Source organism: Salvia hispanica, chromosome 5 (assembly GCF_029641045.1).
Source record: "Salvia hispanica isolate PSC_SH4W2 chromosome 5, Shi_PSC_v1, whole genome shotgun sequence".
Lineage (NCBI taxonomy): Eukaryota > Viridiplantae > Streptophyta > Magnoliopsida > Lamiales > Lamiaceae > Salvia > Salvia hispanica.
In genome coordinates, this window is record NC_142696.1 from 9,707,568 (window position 1) to 9,727,580 (window position 20,013).

Consider the following 20,013-nt stretch of genomic DNA (forward strand, 5'->3'; position numbering starts at 1 on the left):
GTGTCGAGTACGAGGATAAAAAGTACGACAATCTCCACGAGCCGGTGACGAGCGGGTCCTACAATCTTAAACGTGCCGAAAAACAGTAGCTGCGAACTAAAAGTGTTCGAAATGGCTCGAAACGGCCTCTTTTTGCTTCCCGGAGTAGCCACGGGCTGTACATGTAGCTTAGAACGTGGGGCTCGGCGAGAGCTTCGCGGTGATATGCTGTGGGTCCCGTAACTCCTTCCGGATCAAAAGTTATGCCTGTGTGAAGGGTGGGGGATCAGAACCTGCGCACGGGAGCGTACGCTATGAAAGAATAAAGTGCGAGGCTATTGATGGGTGCGATCATACCAGCCCTAATGCACCGGATCCCATCAGAACTCCGAAGTTAAGCGAGCTTGGGCGAGAGTAGTACTAGGATGGGTGACCCCCTGGGAAGTCATTGTGTTGCACCCCTTTTTTTGCGAGTGCGTTCATTTTTTTTTTCCGTTCAGTTAGTCTTGATGTGGTCCGACACTCGATTAGCTGTTGTCGAGTACGAGGACAAAAAGTACGACAATCTCCACGAGCCGGTGACGAGCGGGTCCCACAATCTTAAACGTGCCGAAAAACAGTAGCTGCGAACTAAAAGTGTCCGAAATTGCTCGAAACGGCCTCTTTTTGCTTCCCGGAGTAGCCACGGACTATACCCGTAGCTCAGCACGTGGGACTCGGCGAGAGCTTCGCGGTGATATGCTGTGGGTCCCGTAACTCCTTCCCGATCAAAAGTTATACCCGTCTGGAGGGTGGGTGATCAGAACCTGCGCACGGGAGCGTACGCTATGAAAGAATAAAGTGCGGGGCTATTGATGGGTGCGATCATACCAGCACTAATGCACCGGATCCCATCAGATCTCCGAAGTTAAGCGTGCTTGGGCGAGAGTAGTACTAGGATGGGTTACCCACTGTTGCACCCCTTTTTTTGCGAGTGCGTTCATTTTTTTTTCCGTTCAATTGGTCTTGATATGGTCCGACACTCGATTAGCGGTGTCGAGTACGAGGACAAAAAGTACGACAATCTCCACGAGCCGGTGACGAGCGGGTCCTACAATCTTAAACGTGCCGAAAAACAGTAGCTGCGAACTAAAAGTGTTCGAAATGGCTCGAAACGGCCTCTTTTTGCTTCCCGGAGTAGCCACGGGCTGTACATGTAGCTCAGAACGTGGGGCTCGGCGAGAGCTTCGCGGTGATATGCTGTGGGTCCCGTAACTCCTTCCGGATCAAAAGTTATGCCTGTGTGAAGGGTGGGGGATCAGAACCTGCGCACGGGAGCGTACGCTATGAAAGAATAAAGTGCGAGGCTATTGATGGGTGCGATCATACCAGCCCTAATGCACCGGATCCCATCAGAACTCCGAAGTTAAGCGAGCTTGGGCGAGAGTAGTACTAGGATGGGTGACCCCCTGGGAAGTCATTGTGTTGCACCCCTTTTTTTGCGAGTGCGTTCATTTTTTTTTCCCGTTCAGTTAGTCTTGATGTGGTCCGACACTCGATTAGCTGTTGTCGAGTACGAGGACAAAAAGTACGACAATCTCCACGAGCCGGTGACGAGCGGGTCCCACAATCTTAAACGTGCCGAAAAACAGTAGCTGCGAACTAAAAGTGTCCGAAATTGCTCGAAACGGCCTCTTTTTGCTTCCCGGAGTAGCCACGGACTATACCCGTAGCTCAGCACGTGGGACTCGGCGAGAGCTTCGCGGTGATATGCTGTGGGTCCCGTAACTCCTTCCCGATCAAAAGTTATACCCGTCTGAAGGGTGGGTGATCAGAACCTGCGCACGGGAGCGTACGCTATGAAAGAATAAAGTGCGGGGCTATTGATGGGTGCGATCATACCAGCACTAATGCACCGGATCCCATCAGAGCTCCGAAGTTAAGCGTGCTTGGGCGAGAGTAGTACTAGGATGGGTGACCCCCTGTTGCACCCCTTTTTTTGCGAGTGCGTTCATTTATTTTTCCGTTCAGTTGGTCTTGATATGGTCCGACACTCGATTAGTGGTTGTCGAGTACGAGGACAAAAAGTACGACAATCTCCACGAGCCGGTGACGAGCGGGTCCTACAATCTTAAACGTGCCGAAAAACAGTAGCTGCGAACTAAAAGTGTTCGAAATGGCTCGAAACGGCCTCTTTTTGCTTCCCGGAGTAGCCACGGGCTGTACATGTAGCTCAGAACGTGGGGCTCGGCGAGAGCTTCGCGGTGATATGCTGTGGGTCCCGTAACTCCTTCTCGATCAAAAGTTATACCCGTCTGCAGGGTGGGTGATCAGAACCTGCGCACGGGAGCGTACGCTATGAAAGAATAAAGTGCGGGGCTATTGATGGGTGCGATCATACCAGCCCTAATGCACCGGATCCCATCAGAACTCCGAAGTTAAGCGTGCTTGGGCGAGAGTAGTACTAGGATGGGTGACCGCCTGGGAAGTCCTTGTGTTGCACCCCTTTTTTTGCGAGTGCGTTCATTTTTTTTTTCCGTTCAGTTAGTCTTGATGTGGTCCGACACTCGATTAGCTGTTGTCGAGTACGAGGAGAAAAAGTACGACAATCTCCACGATCCGGTGACGAGCGGGTCCCACAATCTTAAACGTGCCGAAAAACAGTAGCTGCGAACTAAAAGTGTCCGAAATTGCTCGAAACGGCCTCTTTTTGCTTCCCGGAGTAGCAACGGACTATACCCGTAGCTCAGCACGTGGAACTCGGCGAGAGCTTCGCGGTGATATGCTGTGGGTCCCGTAACTCCTTCCCGATCAAAAGTTATACCCGTCTGGAGGGTGGGTGATCAGAACCTGCGCACGGGAGCGTACGCTATGAAAGAATAAAGTGTGGGGCTATTGATGGGTGCGATCATACCAGCACTAATGCACCGGATCCCATCAGAGCTCCAAAGTTAAGCGTGCTTGGGCGAGAGTAGTACTAGGATGGGTGACCCCCTGTTGCACCCCTTTTTTTGCGAGTGCGTTCATTTTTTTTTCCGTTCAGTTGGTCTTGATATGGTCCTGCACTCGATTAGTGGTTGTCGAGTACGAGGACAAAAAGTACGACAATCTGCACGAGCCGGTGACCAGCGGGTCCTACAATCTTAAACGTGCCGAAAAACAGTAGCTGCGAACTAAAAGTGTTCGAAATGGCTCGAAACGGCCTCTTTTTGCTTCCCGGAGTAGCCACGGGCTGTACATGTAGCTCAGAACGTGGGGCTCGGCGAGAGCTTCGCGGTGATATGCTGTGGGTCCCGTAACTCCTTCCGGATCAAAAGTTATGCCTATGTGAAGGGTGGGGGATCAGAACCTGCGCACGGGAGCGTACGCTATGAAAGAATAAAGTGCGAGGCTATTGACGGGTGCGATCATACCAGCCCTAATGCACCGGATCCCATCAGAACTCCAGAGTTAAGCGTGCTTGGGCGAGAGTAGTACTAGGATGGGTGACCCCCTGGGAAGTCCTTGTGTTGCACCCCTTTTTTTGCGAGTGCGTTCATTTTTTTTTTCCGTTCAGTTAGTCTTGATGTGGTCCGACACTCGATTAGCTGTTGTCGAGTACGAGGAGAAAAAGTACGACAATCTCCACGAGCCGGTGACGAGCGGGTCCCACAATCTTAAACGTGCCGAAAAACAGTAGCTGCGAACTAAAAGTGTCCGAAATTGCTCGAAACGGCCTCTTTTTGCTTCCCGGAGTAGCAACGGACTATACCCGTAGCTCAGCACGTGGGACTCGGCGAGAGCTTCGCGGTGATATGCTATGGGTCCCGTAACTCCTTCCCGATCAAAAGTTATACCCGTCTGGAGGGTGGGTGATCAGAACCTGCGCACGGGAGCGTACGCTATGAAAGAATAAAGTGTGGGGCTATTGATGGGTGCGATCATACCAGCACTAATGTACCGGATCCCATCAGAGCTCCGAAGTTAAGCGTGCTTGGGCGAGAGTAGTACTAGGATGGGTGACCCCCTGTTGCACGAGTGCGTTCATTTTTTTTTCCGTTCAGTTGGTCTTGATATGGTCCTGCACTCGATTAGTGGTTGTCGAGTACGAGGACAAAAAGTACGACAATCTGCACGAGCCGGTGACCAGCGGGTCCTACAATCTTAAACGTGCCGAAAAACAGTAGCTGCGAACTAAAAGTGTTCGAAATGGCTCGAAACGGCCTCTTTTTGCTTCCCGGAGTAGCCACGGGCTGTACATGTAGCTCAGAACGTGGGGCTCGGCGAGAGCTTCGCGGTGATATGCTGTGGGTCCCGTAACTCCTTCCGGATCAAAAGTTATGCCTATGTGAAGGGTGGGGGATCAGAACCTGCGCACGGGAGCGTACGCTATGAAAGAATAAAGTGCGAGGCTATTGACGGGTGCGATCATACCAGCCCTAATGCACCGGATCCCATCAGAACTCCAGAGTTAAGCGTGCTTGGGCGAGAGTAGTACTAGGATGGGTGACCCCCTGGGAAGTCCTTGTGTTGCACCCCTTTTTTTGCAAGTGCGTTCATTTTTTTTTTCCGTTCAGTTAGTCTTGATGTGGTCCGACACTCGATTAGCTGTTGTCGAGTACGAGGAGAAAAAGTACGACAATCTCCACGAGCCGGTGACGAGCGGGTCCCACAATCTTAAACGTGCCGAAAAACAGTAGCTGCGAACTAAAAGTGTCCGAAATTGCTCGAAACGGCCTCTTTTTGCTTCCCGGAGTAGCAACGGACTATACCCGTAGCTCAGCACGTGGGACTCGGCGAGAGCTTCGCGGTGATATGCTGTGGGTCCCGTAACTCCTTCCCGATCAAAAGTTATACCCGTCTGGAGGGTGGGTGATCAGAACCTGCGCACGGGAGCGTACGCTATGAAAGAATAAAGTGTGGGGCTATTGATGGGTGCGATCATACCAGCACTAATGCACCGGATCCCATCAGAGCTCCGAAGTTAAGCGTGCTTGGGCGAGAGTAGTACTAGGATGGGTGACCCCCTGTTGCACCCCTTTTTTTGCGAGTGCGTTCATTTTTTTTTCCGTTCAGTTGGTCTTGATATGGTCCTGCACTCGATTAGTGGTTGTCGAGTACGAGGACAAAAAGTACGACAATCTGCACGAGCCGGTGACCAGCGGGTCCTACAATCTTAAACGTGCCGAAAAACAGTAGCTGCGAACTAAAAGTGTTCGAAATGGCTCGAAACGGCCTCTTTTTGCTTCCCGGAGTAGCCACGGGCTGTACATGTAGCTCAGAACGTGGGGCTCGGCGAGAGCTTCGCGGTGATATGCTGTGGGTCCCGTAACTCCTTCCGGATCAAAAGTTATGCCTATGTGAAGGGTGGGGGATCAGAACCTGCGCACGGGAGCGTACGCTATGAAAGAATAAAGTGCGAGGCTATTGACGGGTGCGATCATACCAGCCCTAATGCACCGGATCCCATCAGAACTCCAGAGTTAAGCGTGCTTGGGCGAGAGTAGTACTAGGATGGGTGACCCCCTGGGAAGTCCTTGTGTTGCACCCCTTTTTTTGCGAGTGCGTTCATTTTTTTTTTCCGTTCAGTTAGTCTTGATGTGGTCCGACACTCGATTAGCTGTTGTCGAGTACGAGGAGAAAAAGTACGACAATCTCCACGAGCCGGTGACGAGCGGGTCCCACAATCTTAAACGTGCCGAAAAACAGTAGCTGCGAACTAAAAGTGTCCGAAATTGCTCGAAACGGCCTCTTTTTGCTTCCCGGAGTAGCAACGGACTATACCCGTAGCTCAGCACGTGGGACTCGGCGAGAGCTTCGCGGTGATATGCTGTGGGTCCCGTAACTCCTTCCCGATCAAAAGTTATACCCGTCTGGAGGGTGGGTGATCAGAACCTGCGCACGGGAGCGTACGCTATGAAAGAATAAAGTGTGGGGCTATTGATGGGTGCGATCATACCAGCACTAATGCACCGGATCCCATCAGAGCTCCGAAGTTAAGCGTGCTTGGGCGAGAGTAGTACTAGGATAGGTGACCCCCTGTTGCACCCCTTTTTTTGCGAGTGCGTTCATTTTTTTTTCCGTTCAGTTGGTCTTGATATGGTCCTGCACTCGATTAGTGGTTGTCGAGTACGAGGACAAAAAGTACGACAATCTGCACGAGCCGGTGACCAGCGGGTCCTACAATCTTAAACGTGCCGAAAAACAGTAGCTGCGAACTAAAAGTGTTCGAAATGGCTCGAAACGGCCTCTTTTTGCTTCCCGGAGTAGCCACGGGCTGTACATGTAGCTCAGAACGTGGGGCTCGGCGAGAGCTTCGCGGTGATATGCTGTGGGTCCCGTAACTCCTTCCGGATCAAAAGTTATGCCTATGTGAAGGGTGGGGGATCAGAACCTGCGCACGGGAGCGTACGCTATGAAAGAATAAAGTGCGAGGCTATTGACGGGTGCGATCATACCAGCCCTAATGCACCGGATCCCATCAGAACTCCAGAGTTAAGCGTGCTTGGGCGAGAGTAGTACTAGGATGGGTGACCCCCTTGGAAGTCCTTGTGTTGCACCCCTTTTTTTGCGAGTGCGTTCATTTTTTTTTTCCGTTCAGTTAGTCTTGATGTGGTCCGACACTCGATTAGCTGTTGTCGAGTACGAGGAGAAAAAGTACGACAATCTCCACGAGCCGGTGACGAGCGGGTCCCACAATCTTAAACGTGCCGAAAAACAGTAGCTGCGAACTAAAAGTGTCCGAAATTGCTCGAAACGGCCTCTTTTTGCTTCCCGGAGTAGCAACGGACTATACCCGTAGCTCAGCACGTGGGACTCGGCGAGAGCTTCGCGGTGATATGCTGTGGGTCCCGTAACTCCTTCCCGATCAAAAGTTATACCCGTCTGGAGGGTGGGTGATCAGAACCTGCGCACGGGAGCGTACGCTATGAAAGAATAAAGTGTGGGGCTATTGATGGGTGCGATCATACCAGCACTAATGCACCGGATCCCATCAGAGCTCCGAAGTTAAGCGTGCTTGGGCGAGAGTAGTACTAGGATGGGTGACCCCCTGTTGCACCCCTTTTTTTGCGAGTGCGTTCATTTTTTTTTCCGTTCAGTTGGTCTTGATATGGTCCGACACTCGATTAGTGGTTGTCGAGTACGAGGACAAAAAGTACGACAATCTCCACGAGCCGGTGACGAGCGGGTCCTACAATCTTAAACGTGCCGAAAAACAGTAGCTGCGAACTAAAAGTGTTCGAAATGGCTCGAAACGGCCTCTTTTTGCTTCCCGGAGTAGCCACGGGCTGTACATGTAGCTCAGAACGTGGGGCTCGGTGAGAGCTTCGCGGTGATATGCTGTGGGTCCCGTAACTCCTTCCGGATCAAAAGTTATGCCTGTGCGAAGGGTGGGGGATCAGAACCTGCGCACGGGAGCGTACGCTATGAAAGAATAAAGTGCGAGGCTATTGATGGGTGCGATCATACCAGCCCTAATGCACCGGATCCCATCAGAACTCCGAAGTTAAGCGTGCTTGGGCGAGAGTAGTACTAGGATGGGTGACCCCCTGGGAAGTCCTTGTGTTGCACCCCTTTTTTTGCGAGTGCGTTCATTTTTTTTTTCCGTTCAGTTAGTCTTGATGTGGTCCGACACTCGATTAGCTGTTGTCGAGTACGAGGACAAAAAGTACGACAATCTCCACGAGCCGGTGACGAGCGGGTCCCACAATCTTAAACGTGCCGAAAAACAGTAGCTGCGAACTAAAAGTGTCCGAAATTGCTCGAAACGGCCTCTTTTTGCTTCCCGGAGTAGCCACGGGCTATACCCGTAGCTCAGCACGTGGGACTCGGCGAGAGCTTCGCGGTGATATGCTGTGGGTCCCGTAACTCCTTCCCGATCAAAAGTTATACCCGTCTGGAGGGTGGGTGATCAGAACCTGCGCACGGGAGCGTACGCTATGAAAGAATAAAGTGCGGGGCTATTGATGGGTGCGATCATACCAGCACTAATGCACCGGATCCCATCAGAGCTCCGAAGTTAAGGGTGCTTGGGCGAGAGTAGTACTAGGATGGGTGACCCCCTGTTGCACCCCTTTTTTTGCGAGTGCGTTCATTTTTTTTTCCGTTCAGTTGGTCTTGATATGGTCCTACACTCGATTAGTGGTTGTCGAGTACGAGGACAAAAAGTACGACAATCTGCACGAGCCGGTGACGAGCGGGTCCCACAATCTTAGACGTGCCGAAAAACAGTAGTTGCGAACTAAAAGTGTCCGAAATTGCTCGAAACGGCCTCTTTTTGCTTCCCGGAGTAGCCACGGACTATACCCGTAGCTCAGCACGTGGGACTCGGCGAGAGCTTCGCGGTGATATGCTGTGGGTCCCGTAACTCCTTCCCGATCAAAAGTTATACCCGTCTGGAGGGTGGGTGACCAGAACCTGCGCACGGGAGCGTACGCTATGAAAGAATAAAGTGCGGGGCTATTGATGGGTGCGATCGTACCAGCACTAATGCACCGGATCCCATCAGAGCTCCGAAGTTAAGCGTGCTTGGGCGAGAGTAGTACTAGGATGGGTGACCCCCTGTTGCACCCCTTTTTTTGCGAGTGCGTTCATTTTTTTTTCCGTTCAGTTGGTCTTGATATGGTCCGACACTCGATTAGTGGTTGTCGAGTACGAGGACAAAAAGTACGACAATCTCCACGAGCCGGTGACGAGCGGGTCCTACAATCTTAAACGTGCCGAAAAACAGTAGCTGCGAACTAAAAGTGTTCGAAATGGCTCGAAACGGCCTCTTTTTGCTTCCCGGAGTAGCCACGGGCTGTACATGTAGCTCAGAACGTGGGGCTCGGTGAGAGCTTCGCGGTGATATGCTGTGGGTCCCGTAACTCCTTCCGAATCAAAAGTTATGCCTGTGCGAAGGGTGGGGGATCAGAACCTGCGCACGGGAGCGTACGCTATGAAAGAATAAAGTGCGAGGCTATTGATGGGTGCGATCATACCAGCCCTAATGCACCGGATCCCATCAGAACTCCGAAGTTAAGCGTGCTTGGGCGAGAGTAGTACTAGGATGGGTGACCCCCTGGGAAGTCCTTGTGTTGCACCCCTTTTTTTGCGAGTGCGTTCATTTTTTTTTTCCGTTCAGTTAGTCTTGATGTGGTCCGACACTCGATTAGCTGTTGTCGAGTACGAGGACAAAAAGTACGACAATCTCCACGAGCCGGTGACGAGCGGGTCCCACAATCTTAAACGTGCCGAAAAACAGTAGCTGCGAACTAAAAGTGTCCGAAATTGCTCGAAACGGCCTCTTTTTGCTTCCCGGAGTAGCCACGGGCTATACCCGTAGCTCAGCACGTGGGACTCGGCGAGAGCTTCGCGGTGATATGCTGTGGGTCCCGTAACTCCTTTCCGATCAAAAGTTATACCCGTCTGGAGGGTGGGTGATCAGAACCTGCGCACGGGAGCGTACGCTATGAAAGAATAAAGTGCGGGGCTATTGATGGGTGCGATCATACCAGCACTAATGCACCGGATCCCATCAGAGCTCCGAAGTTAAGGGTGCTTGGGCGAGAGTAGTACTAGGATGGGTGACCCCCTGTTGCACCCCTTTTTTTGCGAGTGCGTTCATTTTTTTTTCCGTTCAGTTGGTCTTGATATGGTCCTACACTCGATTAGTGGTTGTCGAGTACGAGGACAAAAAGTACGACAATCTGCACGAGCCGGTGACGAGCGGGTCCCACAATCTTAGACGTGCCGAAAAACAGTAGTTGCGAACTAAAAGTGTCCGAAATTGCTCGAAACGGCCTCTTTTTGCTTCCCGGAGTAGCCACGGACTATACCCGTAGCTCAGCACGTGGGACTCGGCGAGAGCTTCGCGGTGATATGCTGTGGGTCCCGTAACTCCTTCCCGATCAAAAGTTATACCCGTCTGGAGGGTGGGTGACCAGAACCTGCGCACGGGAGCGTACGCTATGAAAGAATAAAGTGCGGGGCTATTGATGGGTGCGATCGTACCAGCACTAATGCACCGGATCCCATCAGAGCTCCGAAGTTAAGCGTGCTTGGGCGAGAGTAGTACTAGGATGGGTGACCCCCTGTTGCACCCCTTTTTTTGCGAGTGCATTCATTTTTTTTTCCGTTCAGTTGGTCTTGATATGGTCCGACACTCGATTAGTGGTTGTCGAGTACGAGGACAAAAAGTACGACAATCTCCACGAGCCGGTGACGAGCGGGTCCTACAATCTTAAACGTGCCAAAAAACAGTAGCTGCGAACTAAAAGTGTTCGAAATGGCTCGAAACGGCCTCTTTTTGCTTCCCGGAGTAGCCACGGGCTGTTCATGTAGCTCAGAACGTGGGGCTCGGCGAGAGCTTCGCGGTGATATGCTGTGGGTCCCGTAACTCCTTCCGGATCAAAAGTTATGCCTGTGTGAAGGGTGGGGGATCAGAACCTGCGCACGGGAGCGTACGCTATGAAAGAATAAAGTGCGAGGCTATTGATGGGTGCGATCATACCAGCCCTAATGCACCGGATCCCATCAGAACTCCGAAGTTAAGCGTGCTTGGGCGAGAGTAGTACTAGGATGGGTGACCCCCTGGGAAGTCCTTGTGTTGCACCCCTTTTTTTGCGAGTGCGTTCATTTTTTTTTTCCGTTCAGTTAGTCTTGATGTGGTCCGACACTCGATTAGCTGTTGTCGAGTACGAGGACAAAAAGTACGACAATCTCCACGAGCGGGTGACGAGCGGGTCCCACAATCTTAAACGTGCCGAAAATCAGTAGCTGCGAACTAAAAGTGTCCGAAATTGCTCGAAACGGCCTCTTTTTGCTTCCCGGAGTAGCCACGGGCTATACCCGTAGCTCAGCACGTGGGACTCGGCGAGAGCTTCGCGGTGATATGCTGTGGGTCCCGTAACTCCTTCCCGATCAAAAGTTATACCCGTCTGGAGGGTGGGTGATCAGAACCTGCGCACGGGAGCGTACGCTATGAAAGAATAAAGTGCGGGGCTATTGATGGGTGCGATCATACCAGCACTAATGCACCGGATCCCATCAGAGCTCCGAAGTTAAGCGTGCTTGGGCGAGAGTAGTACTAGGATGGGTGACCCCCTGTTGCACCCCTTTTTTTGCGAGTGCGTTCATTTTTTTTTCCGTTCAGTTGGTCTTGATATGGTCCGACACTCGATTAGTGGTTGTCGAGTACGAGGACAAAAAGTACGACAATCTCCACGAGCCGGTGACGAGCGGGTCCTACAATCTTAAACGTGCCGAAAAACAGTAGCTGCGAACTAAAAGTGTTCGAAATGGCTCGAAACGGCCTCTTTTTGCTTCCCGGAGTAGCCACGGGCTGAACATGTAGCTCAGAACGTGGGGCTCGGCGAGAGCTTCGCGGTGATATGCTGTGGGTCCCGTAACTCCTTCCGGATCAAAAGTTATGCCTGTGTGAAGGGTGGGGGATCAGAACCTGCGCACGGGAGCGTACGCTATGAAAGAATAAAGTGCGAGGCTATTGATGGGTGCGATCATACCAGCCCTAATGCACCGGATCCCATCAGAACTCCGAAGTTAAGCGTGCTTGGGCGAGAGTAGTACTAGGATGGGTGACCCCCTGGGAAGTCCTTGTGTTGCACCCCTTTTTTTGCGAGTGCGTTCATTTTTTTTTTCCGTTCAGTTAGTCTTGATGTGGTCCGACACTCGATTAGCTGTTGTCGAGTACGAGGAGAAAAAGTACGACAATCTCCACGAGCCGGTGACGAGCGGGTCCCACAATCTTAAACGTGCCGAAAAACAGTAGCTGCGAACTAAAAGTGTCCGAAATTGCTCGAAACGGCCTCTTTTTGCTTCCCGGAGTAGCAACGGACTATACCCGTAGCTCAGCACGTGGGACTCGGCGAGAGCTTCGCGGTGATATGCTGTGGGTCCCGTAACTCCTTCCCGATCAAAAGTTATACCCGTCTGGAGGGTGGGTGATCAGAACCTGCGCACGGGAGCGTACGCTATGAAAGAATAAAGTGTGGGGCTATTGATGGGTGCGATCATACCAGCACTAATGCACCGGATCCCATCAGAGCTCCAAAGTTAAGCGTGCTTGGGCGAGAGTAGTACTAGGATGGGTGACCCCCTGTTGCACCCCTTTTTTTGCGAGTGCGTTCATTTTTTTTTCCGTTCAGTTGGTCTTGATATGGTCCTGCACTCGATTAGTGGTTGTCGAGTACGAGGACAAAAAGTACGACAATCTGCACGAGCCGGTGACCAGCGGGTCCTACAATCTTAAACGTGCCGAAAAACAGTAGCTGCGAACTAAAAGTGTTCGAAATGGCTCGAAACGGCCTCTTTTTGCTTCCCGGAGTAGCCACGGGCTGTACATGTAGCTCAGAACGTGGGGCTCGGCGAGAGCTTCGCGGTGATATGCTGTGGGTCCCGTAACTCCTTCCGGATCAAAAGTTATGCCTGTGTGAAGGGTGGGGGATCAGAACCTGCGCACGGGAGCGTACGCTATGAAAGAATAAAGTGCGAGGCTATTGACGGGTGCGATCATACCAGCCCTAATGCACCGGATCCCATCAGAACTCCAGAGTTAAGCGTGCTTGGGCGAGAGTAGTACTAGGATGGGTGACCCCCTGGGAAGTCCTTGTGTTGCACCCCTTTTTTTGCGAGTGCGTTCATTTTTTTTTTCCGTTCAGTTAGTCTTGATGTGGTCCGACACTCGATTAGCTGTTGTCGAGTACGAGGAGAAAAAGTACGACAATCTCCACGAGCCGGTGACGAGCGGGTCCCACAATCTTAAACGTGCCGAAAAACAGTAGCTGCGAACTAAAAGTGTCCGAAATTGCTCGAAACGGCCTCTTTTTGCTTCCCGGAGTAGCAACGGACTATACCCGTAGCTCAGCACGTGGGACTCGGCGAGAGCTTCGCGGTGATATGCTGTGGGTCCCGTAACTCCATCCCGATCAAAAGTTATACCCGTCTGGAGGGTGGGTGATCAGAACCTGCGCACGGGAGCGTACGCTATGAAAGAATAAAGTGTGGGGCTATTGATGGGTGCGATCATACCAGCACTAATGCACCGGATCCCATCAGAGCTCCGAAGTTAAGCGTGCTTGGGCGAGAGTAGTACTAGGATGGGTGACCCCCTGTTGCACCCCTTTTTTTGCGAGTGCGTTCATTTTTTTTTCCGTTCAGTTGGTCTTGATATGGTCCTGCACTCGATTAGTGGTTGTCGAGTACGAGGACAAAAAGTACGACAATCTGCACGAGCCGGTGACCAGCGGGTCCTACAATCTTAAACGTGCCGAAAAACAGTAGCTGCGAACTAAAAGTGTTCGAAATGGCTCGAAACGGCCTCTTTTTGCTTCCCGGAGTAGCCACGGGCAGTACATGTAGCTCAGAACGTGGGGCTCGGCGAGAGCTTCGCGGTGATATGCTGTGGGTCCCGTAACTCCTTCCGGATCAAAAGTTATGCCTATGTGAAGGGTGGGGGATCAGAACCTGCGCACGGGAGCGTACGCTATGAAAGAATAAAGTGCGAGGCTATTGACGGGTGCGATCATACCAGCCCTAATGCACCGGATCCCATCAGAACTCCAGAGTTAAGCGTGCTTGGGCGAGAGTAGTACTAGGATGGGTGACCCCCTGGGAAGTCCTTGTGTTGCACCCCTTTTTTTGCGAGTGCGTTCATTTTTTTTTTCCGTTCAGTTAGTCTTGATGTGGTCCGACACTCGATTAGCTGTTGTCGAGTACGAGGAGAAAAAGTACGACAATCTCCACGAGCCGGTGACGAGCGGGTCCCACAATCTTAAACGTGCCGAAAAACAGTAGCTGCGAACTAAAAGTGTCCGAAATTGCTCGAAACGGCCTCTTTTTGCTTCCCGGAGTAGCAACGGACTATACCCGTAGCTCAGCACGTGGGACTCGGCGAGAGCTTCGCGGTGATATGCTGTGGGTCCCGTAACTCCTTCCCGATCAAAAGTTATACCCGTCTGGAGGGTGGGTGATCAGAACCTGCGCACGGGAGCGTACGCTATGAAAGAATAAAGTGTGGGGCTATTGATGGGTGCGATCATACCAGCACTAATGCACCGGATCCCATCAGAGCTCCGAAGTTAAGCGTGCTTGGGCGAGAGTAGTACTAGGATGGGTGACCCCCTGTTGCACCCCTTTTTTTGCGAGTGCGTTCATTTTTTTTTTCCGTTCAGTTGGTCTTGATATGGTCCTGCACTCGATTAGTGGTTGTCGACTACGAGGACAAAAAGTACGACAATCTGCACGAGCCGGTGACCAGCGGGTCCTACAATCTTAAACGTGCCGAAAAACAGTAGCTGCGAACTAAAAGTGTTCGAAATGGCTCGAAACGGCCTCTTTTTGCTTCCCGGAGTAGCCACGGGCTGTACATGTAGCTCAGAACGTGGGGCTCGGCGAGAGCTTCGCGGTGATATGCTGTGGGTCCCGTAACTCCTTCCGGATCAAAAGTTATGCCTATGTGAAGGGTGGGGGATCAGAACCTGCGCACGGGAGCGTACGCTATGAAAGAATAAAGTGCGAGGCTATTGACGGGTGCGATCATACCAGCCCTAATGCACCGGATCCCATCAGAACTCCAGAGTTAAGCGTGCTTGGGCGAGAGTAGTACTAGGATGGGTGACCCCCTGGGAAGTCCTTGTGTTGCACCCCTTTTTTTGCGAGTGCGTTCATTTTTTTTTTCCGTTCAGTTAGTCTTGATGTGGTCCGACACTCGATTAGCTGTTGTCGAGTACGAGGAGAAAAAGTACGACAATCTCCACGAGCCGGTGACGAGCGGGTCCCACAATCTTAAACGTGCCGAAAAACAGTAGCTGCGAACTAAAAGTGTCCGAAATTGCTCGAAACGGCCTCTTTTTGCTTCCCGGAGTAGCAACGGACTATACCCGTAGCTCAGCACGTGGGACTCGGCGAGAGCTTCGCGGTGATATGCTGTGGGTCCCGTAACTCCTTCCCGATCAAAAGTTATACCCGTCTGGAGGGTGGGTGATCAGAACCTGCGCACGGGAGCGTACGCTATGAAAGAATAAAGTGTGGGGCTATTGATGGGTGCGATCATACCAGCACTAATGCACCGGATCCCATCAGAGCTCCGAAGTTAAGCGTGCTTGGGCGAGAGTAGTACTAGGATGGGTGACCCCCTGTTGCACCCCTTTTTTTGCGAGTGCGTTCATTTTTTTTTCCGTTCAGTTGGTCTTGATATGGTCCTGCACTCGATTAGTGGTTGTCGAGTACGAGGACAAAAAGTACGACAATCTGCACGAGCCGGTGACCAGCGGGTCCTACAATCTTAAACGTGCCGAAAAACAGTAGCTGCGAACTAAAAGTGTTCGAAATGGCTCGAAACGGCCTCTTTTTGCTTCCCGGAGTAGCCACGGGCTGTACATGTAGCTCAGAACGTGGGGCTCGGCGAGAGCTTCGCGGTGATATGCTGTGGGTCCCGTAACTCCTTCCGGATCAAAAGTTATGCCTATGTGAAGGGTGGGGGATCAGAACCTGCGCACGGGAGCGTACGCTATGAAAGAATAAAGTGCGAGGCTATTGACGGGTGCGATCATACCAGCCCTAATGCACCGGATCCCATCAGAACTCCAGAGTTAAGCGTGCTTGGGCGAGAGTAGTACTAGGATGGGTGACCCCCTGGGAAGTCCTTGTGTTGCACCCCTTTTTTTGCGAGTGCGTTCATTTTTTTTTTCCGTTCAGTTAGTCTTGATGTGGTCCGACACTCGATTAGCTGTTGTCGAGTACGAGGAGAAAAAGTACGACAATCTCCACGAGCCGGTGACGAGCGGGTCCCACAATCTTAAACGTGCCGAAAAACAGTAGCTGCGAACTAAAAGTGTCCGAAATTGCTCGAAACGGCCTCTTTTTGCTTCCCGGAGTAGCAACGGACTATACCCGTAGCTCAGCACGTGGGACTCGGCGAGAGCTTCGCGGTGATATGCTGTGGGTCCCGTAACTCCATCCCGATCAAAAGTTATACCCGTCTGGAGGGTGGGTGATCAGAACCTGCGCACGGGAGCGTACGCTATGAAAGAATAAAGTGTGGGGCTATTGATGGGTGCGATCATACCAGCACTAATGCACCGGATCCCATCAGAGCTCCGAAGTTAAGCGTGCTTGGGCGAGAGTAGTACTAGGATGGGTGACCCCCTGTTGCACCCCTTTTTTTGCGAGTGCGTTCATTTTTTTTTCCGTTCAGTTGGTCTTGATATGGTCCTGCACTCGATTAGTGGTTGTCGAGTACGAGGACAAAAAGTACGACAATCTGCACGAGCCGGTGACCAGCGGGTCCTACAATCTTAAACGTGCCGAAAAACAGTAGCTGCGAACTAAAAGTGTTCGAAATGGCTCGAAACGGCCTCTTTTTGCTTCCCGGAGTAGCCACGGGCTGTACATGTAGCTCAGAACGTGGGGCTCGGCGAGAGCTTCGCGGTGATATGCTGTGGGTCCCGTAACTCCTTCCGGATCAAAAGTTATGCCTATGTGAAGGGTGGGGGATCAGAACCTGCGCACGGGAGCGTACGCTATGAAAGAATAAAGTGCGAGGCTATTGACGGGTGCGATCATACCAGCCCTAATGCACCGGATCCCATCAGAACTCCAGAGTTAAGCGTGCTTGGGCGAGAGTAGTACTAGGATGGGTGACCCCCTGGGAAGTCCTTGTGTTGCACCCCTTTTTTTGCGAGTGCGTTCATTTTTTTTTTCCGTTCAGTTAGTCTTGATGTGGTCCGACACTCGATTAGCTGTTGTCGAGTACGAGGAGAAAAAGTACGACAATCTCCACGAGCCGGTGACGAGCGGGTCCCACAATCTTAAACGTGCCGAAAAACAGTAGCTGCGAACTAAAAGTGTCCGAAATTGCTCGAAACGGCCTCTTTTTGCTTCCCGGAGTAGCAACGGACTATACCCGTAGCTCAGCACGTGGGACTCGGCGAGAGCTTCGCGGTGATATGCTGTGGGTCCCGTAACTCCTTCCCGATCAAAAGTTATACCCGTCTGGAGGGTGGGTGATCAGAACCTGCGCACGGGAGCGTACGCTATGAAAGAATAAAGTGTGGGGCTATTGATGGGTGCGATCATACCAGCACTAATGCACCGGATCCCATCAGAGCTCCGAAGTTAAGCGTGCTTGGGCGAGAGTAGTACTAGGATGGGTGACCCCCTGTTGCACCCCTTTTTTTGCGAGTGCGTTCATTTTTTTTTCCGTTCAGTTGGTCTTGATATGGTCCTGCACTCGATTAGTGGTTGTCGAGTACGAGGACAAAAAGTACGACAATCTGCACGAGCCGGTGACGAGCGGGTCCCACAATCTTAGACGTGCCGAAAAACAGTAGTTGCGAACTAAAAGTGTCCGAAATTGCTCGAAACGGCCTCTTTTTGCTTCCCGGAGTAGCCACGGACTATACCCGTAGCTCAGCACGTGGGACTCGGCGAGAGCTTCGCGGTGATATGCTGTGGGTCCCGTAACTCCTTCCCGATCAAAAGTTATACCCGTCTGGAGGGTGGGTGACCAGAACCTGCGCACGGGAGCGTACGCTATGAAAGAATAAAGTGCGGGGCTATTGATGGGTGCGATCGTACCAGCACTAATGCACCGGATCCCATCAGAGCTCCGAAGTTAAGCGTGCTTGGGCGAGAGTAGTACTAGGATGGGTGACCCCCTGTTGCACCCCTTTTTTTGCGAGTGCGTTCATTTTTTTTTCCGTTCAGTTGGTCTTGATATGGTCCGACACTCGATTAGTGGTTGTCGAGTACGAGGACAAAAAGTACGACAATCTCCACGAGCCGGTGACGAGCGGGTCCTACAATCTTAAACGTGCCAAAAAACAGTAGCTGCGAACTAAAAGTGTTCGAAATGGCTCGAAACGGCCTCTTTTTGCTTCCCGGAGTAGCCACGGGCTGTTCATGTAGCTCAGAACGTGGGGCTCGGCGAGAGCTTCGCGGTGATATGCTGTGGGTCCCGTAACTCCTTCCGGATCAAAAGTTATGCCTGTGTGAAGGGTGGGGGATCAGAACCTGCGCACGGGAGCGTACGCTATGAAAGAATAAAGTGCGAGGCTATTGATGGGTGCGATCATACCAGCCCTAATGCACCGGATCCCATCAGAACTCCGAAGTTAAGCGTGCTTGGGCGAGAGTAGTACTAGGATGGGTGACCCCCTGGGAAGTCCTTGTGTTGCACCTCTTTTTTTGCGAGTGCGTTCATTTTTTTTTTCCGTTCAGTTAGTCTTGATGTGGTCCGACACTCGATTAGCTGTTGTCGAGTACGAGGACAAAAAGTACGACAATCTCCACGAGCCGGTGACGAGCGGGTCCCACAATCTTAAACGTGCCGAAAAACAGTAGCTGCGAACTAAAAGTGTCCGAAATTGCTCGAAACGGCCTCTTTTTGCTTCCCGGAGTAGCCACGGGCTATACCCGTAGCTCAGCACGTGGGACTCGGCGAGAGCTTCGCGGTTATATGCTGTGGGTCCCGTAACTCCTTCCCGATCAAAAGTTATACCCGTCTGGAGGGTGGGTGATCAGAACCTGCGCACGGGAGCGTACGCTATGAAAGAATAAAGTGCGGGGCTATTGATGGGTGCGATCATACCAGCACTAATGCACCGGATCCCATCAGAGCTCCGAAGTTAAGCGTGCTTGGGCGAGAGTAGTACTAGGATGGGTGACCCCCTGTTGCACCCCTTTTTTTGCGAGTGCGTTCATTTTTTTTTCCGTTCAGTTGGTCTTGATATGGTGCGACACTCGATTAGTGGTTGTCGAGTACGAGGACAAAAAGTACGACAATCTCCACGAGCCGGTGACGAGCGGGTCCTACAATCTTAAACGTGCCGAAAAACAGTAGCTGCGAACTAAAAGTGTTCGAAATGGCTCGAAACGGCCTCTTTTTGCTTCCCGGAGTAGCCACGGGCTGTACATGTAGCTCAGAACGTGGGGCTCGGCGAGAGCTTCGCGGTGATATGCTGTGGGTCCCGTAACTCCTTCCGGATCAAAAGTTATGCCTGTGTGAAGGGTGGGGGATCAGAACCTGCGCACGGGAGCGTACGCTATGAAAGAATAAAGTGCGAGGCTATTGATGGGTGCGATCATACCAGCCCTAATGCACCGGATCCCATCAGAACTCCGAAGTTAAGCGTGCTTGGGCGAGAGTAGTACTAGGATGGGTGACCCCCTGGGAAGTCCTTGTGTTGCACCCCTTTTTTTGCGAGTGCGTTCATTTTTTTTTTCCGTTCAGTTAGTCTTGATGTGGTCCGACACTCGATTAGCTGTTGTCGAGTACGAGGAGAAAAAGTACGACAATCTCCACGAGCCGGTGACGAGCGGGTCCCACAATCTTAAACGTGCCGAAAAACAGTAGCTGCGAACTAAAAGTGTCCGAAATTGCTCGAAACGGCCTCTTTTTGCTTCCCGGAGTAGCAACGGACTATACCCGTAGCTCAGCACGTGGGACTCGGCGAGAGCTTCGCGGTGATATGCTGTGGGTCCCGTAACTCCTTCCCGATCAAAAGTTATACCCGTCTGGAGGGTGGGTGATCAGAACCTGCGCACGGGAGCGTACGCTATGAAAGAATAAAGTGTGGGGCTATTGATGGGTGCGATCATACCAGCACTAATGCACCGGATCCCATCAAAGCTCCGAAGTTAAGCGTGCTTGGGCGAGAGTAGTACTAGGATGGGTGACCCCCTGTTGCACCCCTTTTTTTGCGAGTGCGTTCATTTTTTTTTCCGTTCAGTTGGTCTTGATATGGTCCGACACTCGATTAGTGGTTGTCGAGTACGAGGACAAAAAAGTACGACAATCTCCACGAGCCGGTGACGAGCGGGTCCTACAATCTTAAACGTGCCGAAAAACAGTAGCTGCGAACTAAAAGTGTTCGAAATGGCTCGAAACGGCCTCTTTTTGCTTCCCGGAGTAGCCACGGGCTGTACATGTAGCTCAGAACGTGGGGCTCGGTGAGAGCTTCGCGGTGATATGCTGTGGGTCCCGTAACTCCTTCCGGATCAAAAGTTATGCCTGTGCGAAGGGTGGGGGATCAGAACCTGCGCACGGGAGCGTACGCTATGAAAGAATAAAGTGCG

The 20,013-nt window shown here is 51.9% G+C and overlaps 17 non-coding genes and 20 pseudogenes across 17 annotated transcripts; all 37 read left to right on the forward strand.

Annotated features, from left to right (window-relative positions):
* The first annotated feature begins 322 nt into the window (after positions 1 to 322).
* LOC148924727 (5S ribosomal RNA) lies at positions 323 to 441 on the forward strand. Its single transcript, XR_016131305.1, has one exon. It is a non-coding gene; the product is annotated as a 5S ribosomal RNA (ribosomal RNA).
* A 394-nt stretch (positions 442 to 835) lies between these two features.
* LOC148924728 (5S ribosomal RNA) lies at positions 836 to 941 on the forward strand (annotated as a pseudogene).
* Positions 942 to 1,333: 392 nt separating this feature from the next.
* On the forward strand, positions 1,334 to 1,452 carry LOC148924729 (5S ribosomal RNA). Its single transcript, XR_016131306.1, has one exon. It is a non-coding gene; the product is annotated as a 5S ribosomal RNA (ribosomal RNA).
* Positions 1,453 to 1,846: 394 nt separating this feature from the next.
* On the forward strand, positions 1,847 to 1,952 carry LOC148924730 (5S ribosomal RNA; annotated as a pseudogene).
* Positions 1,953 to 2,345: 393 nt separating this feature from the next.
* Positions 2,346 to 2,464, forward strand: LOC148924731 (5S ribosomal RNA). Its single transcript, XR_016131017.1, has one exon. It is a non-coding gene; the product is annotated as a 5S ribosomal RNA (ribosomal RNA).
* Positions 2,465 to 2,858: 394 nt separating this feature from the next.
* Positions 2,859 to 2,964, forward strand: LOC148924732 (5S ribosomal RNA; annotated as a pseudogene).
* Positions 2,965 to 3,357: 393 nt separating this feature from the next.
* Positions 3,358 to 3,476, forward strand: LOC148924733 (5S ribosomal RNA). Its single transcript, XR_016131615.1, has one exon. It is a non-coding gene; the product is annotated as a 5S ribosomal RNA (ribosomal RNA).
* An 881-nt stretch (positions 3,477 to 4,357) lies between these two features.
* On the forward strand, positions 4,358 to 4,476 carry LOC148924734 (5S ribosomal RNA). The gene has a single exon (XR_016131616.1). It is a non-coding gene; the product is annotated as a 5S ribosomal RNA (ribosomal RNA).
* A 394-nt stretch (positions 4,477 to 4,870) lies between these two features.
* LOC148924735 (5S ribosomal RNA) lies at positions 4,871 to 4,976 on the forward strand (annotated as a pseudogene).
* Positions 4,977 to 5,369: 393 nt separating this feature from the next.
* LOC148924736 (5S ribosomal RNA) lies at positions 5,370 to 5,488 on the forward strand. The gene has a single exon (XR_016131617.1). It is a non-coding gene; the product is annotated as a 5S ribosomal RNA (ribosomal RNA).
* A 394-nt stretch (positions 5,489 to 5,882) lies between these two features.
* LOC148924737 (5S ribosomal RNA) lies at positions 5,883 to 5,988 on the forward strand (annotated as a pseudogene).
* Positions 5,989 to 6,381: 393 nt separating this feature from the next.
* LOC148924738 (5S ribosomal RNA) lies at positions 6,382 to 6,500 on the forward strand (annotated as a pseudogene).
* Positions 6,501 to 6,894: 394 nt separating this feature from the next.
* Positions 6,895 to 7,000, forward strand: LOC148924739 (5S ribosomal RNA; annotated as a pseudogene).
* A 393-nt stretch (positions 7,001 to 7,393) lies between these two features.
* On the forward strand, positions 7,394 to 7,512 carry LOC148924740 (5S ribosomal RNA). The gene has a single exon (XR_016131002.1). It is a non-coding gene; the product is annotated as a 5S ribosomal RNA (ribosomal RNA).
* Positions 7,513 to 7,906: 394 nt separating this feature from the next.
* On the forward strand, positions 7,907 to 8,012 carry LOC148924741 (5S ribosomal RNA; annotated as a pseudogene).
* Positions 8,013 to 8,405: 393 nt separating this feature from the next.
* Positions 8,406 to 8,511, forward strand: LOC148924742 (5S ribosomal RNA; annotated as a pseudogene).
* A 393-nt stretch (positions 8,512 to 8,904) lies between these two features.
* On the forward strand, positions 8,905 to 9,023 carry LOC148924743 (5S ribosomal RNA). Its single transcript, XR_016131003.1, has one exon. It is a non-coding gene; the product is annotated as a 5S ribosomal RNA (ribosomal RNA).
* A 394-nt stretch (positions 9,024 to 9,417) lies between these two features.
* LOC148924744 (5S ribosomal RNA) lies at positions 9,418 to 9,523 on the forward strand (annotated as a pseudogene).
* A 393-nt stretch (positions 9,524 to 9,916) lies between these two features.
* On the forward strand, positions 9,917 to 10,022 carry LOC148924745 (5S ribosomal RNA; annotated as a pseudogene).
* Positions 10,023 to 10,415: 393 nt separating this feature from the next.
* LOC148924746 (5S ribosomal RNA) lies at positions 10,416 to 10,534 on the forward strand. Its single transcript, XR_016131004.1, has one exon. It is a non-coding gene; the product is annotated as a 5S ribosomal RNA (ribosomal RNA).
* Positions 10,535 to 10,928: 394 nt separating this feature from the next.
* On the forward strand, positions 10,929 to 11,034 carry LOC148924747 (5S ribosomal RNA; annotated as a pseudogene).
* Positions 11,035 to 11,427: 393 nt separating this feature from the next.
* On the forward strand, positions 11,428 to 11,546 carry LOC148924748 (5S ribosomal RNA). Its single transcript, XR_016131005.1, has one exon. It is a non-coding gene; the product is annotated as a 5S ribosomal RNA (ribosomal RNA).
* Positions 11,547 to 11,940: 394 nt separating this feature from the next.
* On the forward strand, positions 11,941 to 12,046 carry LOC148924749 (5S ribosomal RNA; annotated as a pseudogene).
* Positions 12,047 to 12,439: 393 nt separating this feature from the next.
* Positions 12,440 to 12,558, forward strand: LOC148924750 (5S ribosomal RNA). Its single transcript, XR_016131618.1, has one exon. It is a non-coding gene; the product is annotated as a 5S ribosomal RNA (ribosomal RNA).
* Positions 12,559 to 12,952: 394 nt separating this feature from the next.
* Positions 12,953 to 13,058, forward strand: LOC148924751 (5S ribosomal RNA; annotated as a pseudogene).
* A 393-nt stretch (positions 13,059 to 13,451) lies between these two features.
* Positions 13,452 to 13,570, forward strand: LOC148924752 (5S ribosomal RNA). The gene has a single exon (XR_016131620.1). It is a non-coding gene; the product is annotated as a 5S ribosomal RNA (ribosomal RNA).
* A 394-nt stretch (positions 13,571 to 13,964) lies between these two features.
* LOC148924753 (5S ribosomal RNA) lies at positions 13,965 to 14,070 on the forward strand (annotated as a pseudogene).
* A 394-nt stretch (positions 14,071 to 14,464) lies between these two features.
* Positions 14,465 to 14,583, forward strand: LOC148924754 (5S ribosomal RNA). Its single transcript, XR_016131621.1, has one exon. It is a non-coding gene; the product is annotated as a 5S ribosomal RNA (ribosomal RNA).
* A 394-nt stretch (positions 14,584 to 14,977) lies between these two features.
* LOC148924755 (5S ribosomal RNA) lies at positions 14,978 to 15,083 on the forward strand (annotated as a pseudogene).
* Positions 15,084 to 15,476: 393 nt separating this feature from the next.
* LOC148924756 (5S ribosomal RNA) lies at positions 15,477 to 15,595 on the forward strand. The gene has a single exon (XR_016131622.1). It is a non-coding gene; the product is annotated as a 5S ribosomal RNA (ribosomal RNA).
* A 394-nt stretch (positions 15,596 to 15,989) lies between these two features.
* On the forward strand, positions 15,990 to 16,095 carry LOC148924757 (5S ribosomal RNA; annotated as a pseudogene).
* A 393-nt stretch (positions 16,096 to 16,488) lies between these two features.
* LOC148924758 (5S ribosomal RNA) lies at positions 16,489 to 16,607 on the forward strand. Its single transcript, XR_016131623.1, has one exon. It is a non-coding gene; the product is annotated as a 5S ribosomal RNA (ribosomal RNA).
* Positions 16,608 to 17,001: 394 nt separating this feature from the next.
* Positions 17,002 to 17,107, forward strand: LOC148924759 (5S ribosomal RNA; annotated as a pseudogene).
* A 393-nt stretch (positions 17,108 to 17,500) lies between these two features.
* On the forward strand, positions 17,501 to 17,606 carry LOC148924760 (5S ribosomal RNA; annotated as a pseudogene).
* A 393-nt stretch (positions 17,607 to 17,999) lies between these two features.
* LOC148924761 (5S ribosomal RNA) lies at positions 18,000 to 18,118 on the forward strand. The gene has a single exon (XR_016131180.1). It is a non-coding gene; the product is annotated as a 5S ribosomal RNA (ribosomal RNA).
* Positions 18,119 to 18,512: 394 nt separating this feature from the next.
* LOC148924762 (5S ribosomal RNA) lies at positions 18,513 to 18,618 on the forward strand (annotated as a pseudogene).
* A 393-nt stretch (positions 18,619 to 19,011) lies between these two features.
* Positions 19,012 to 19,130, forward strand: LOC148924763 (5S ribosomal RNA). The gene has a single exon (XR_016131006.1). It is a non-coding gene; the product is annotated as a 5S ribosomal RNA (ribosomal RNA).
* Positions 19,131 to 20,013: the final 883 nt, after the last annotated feature.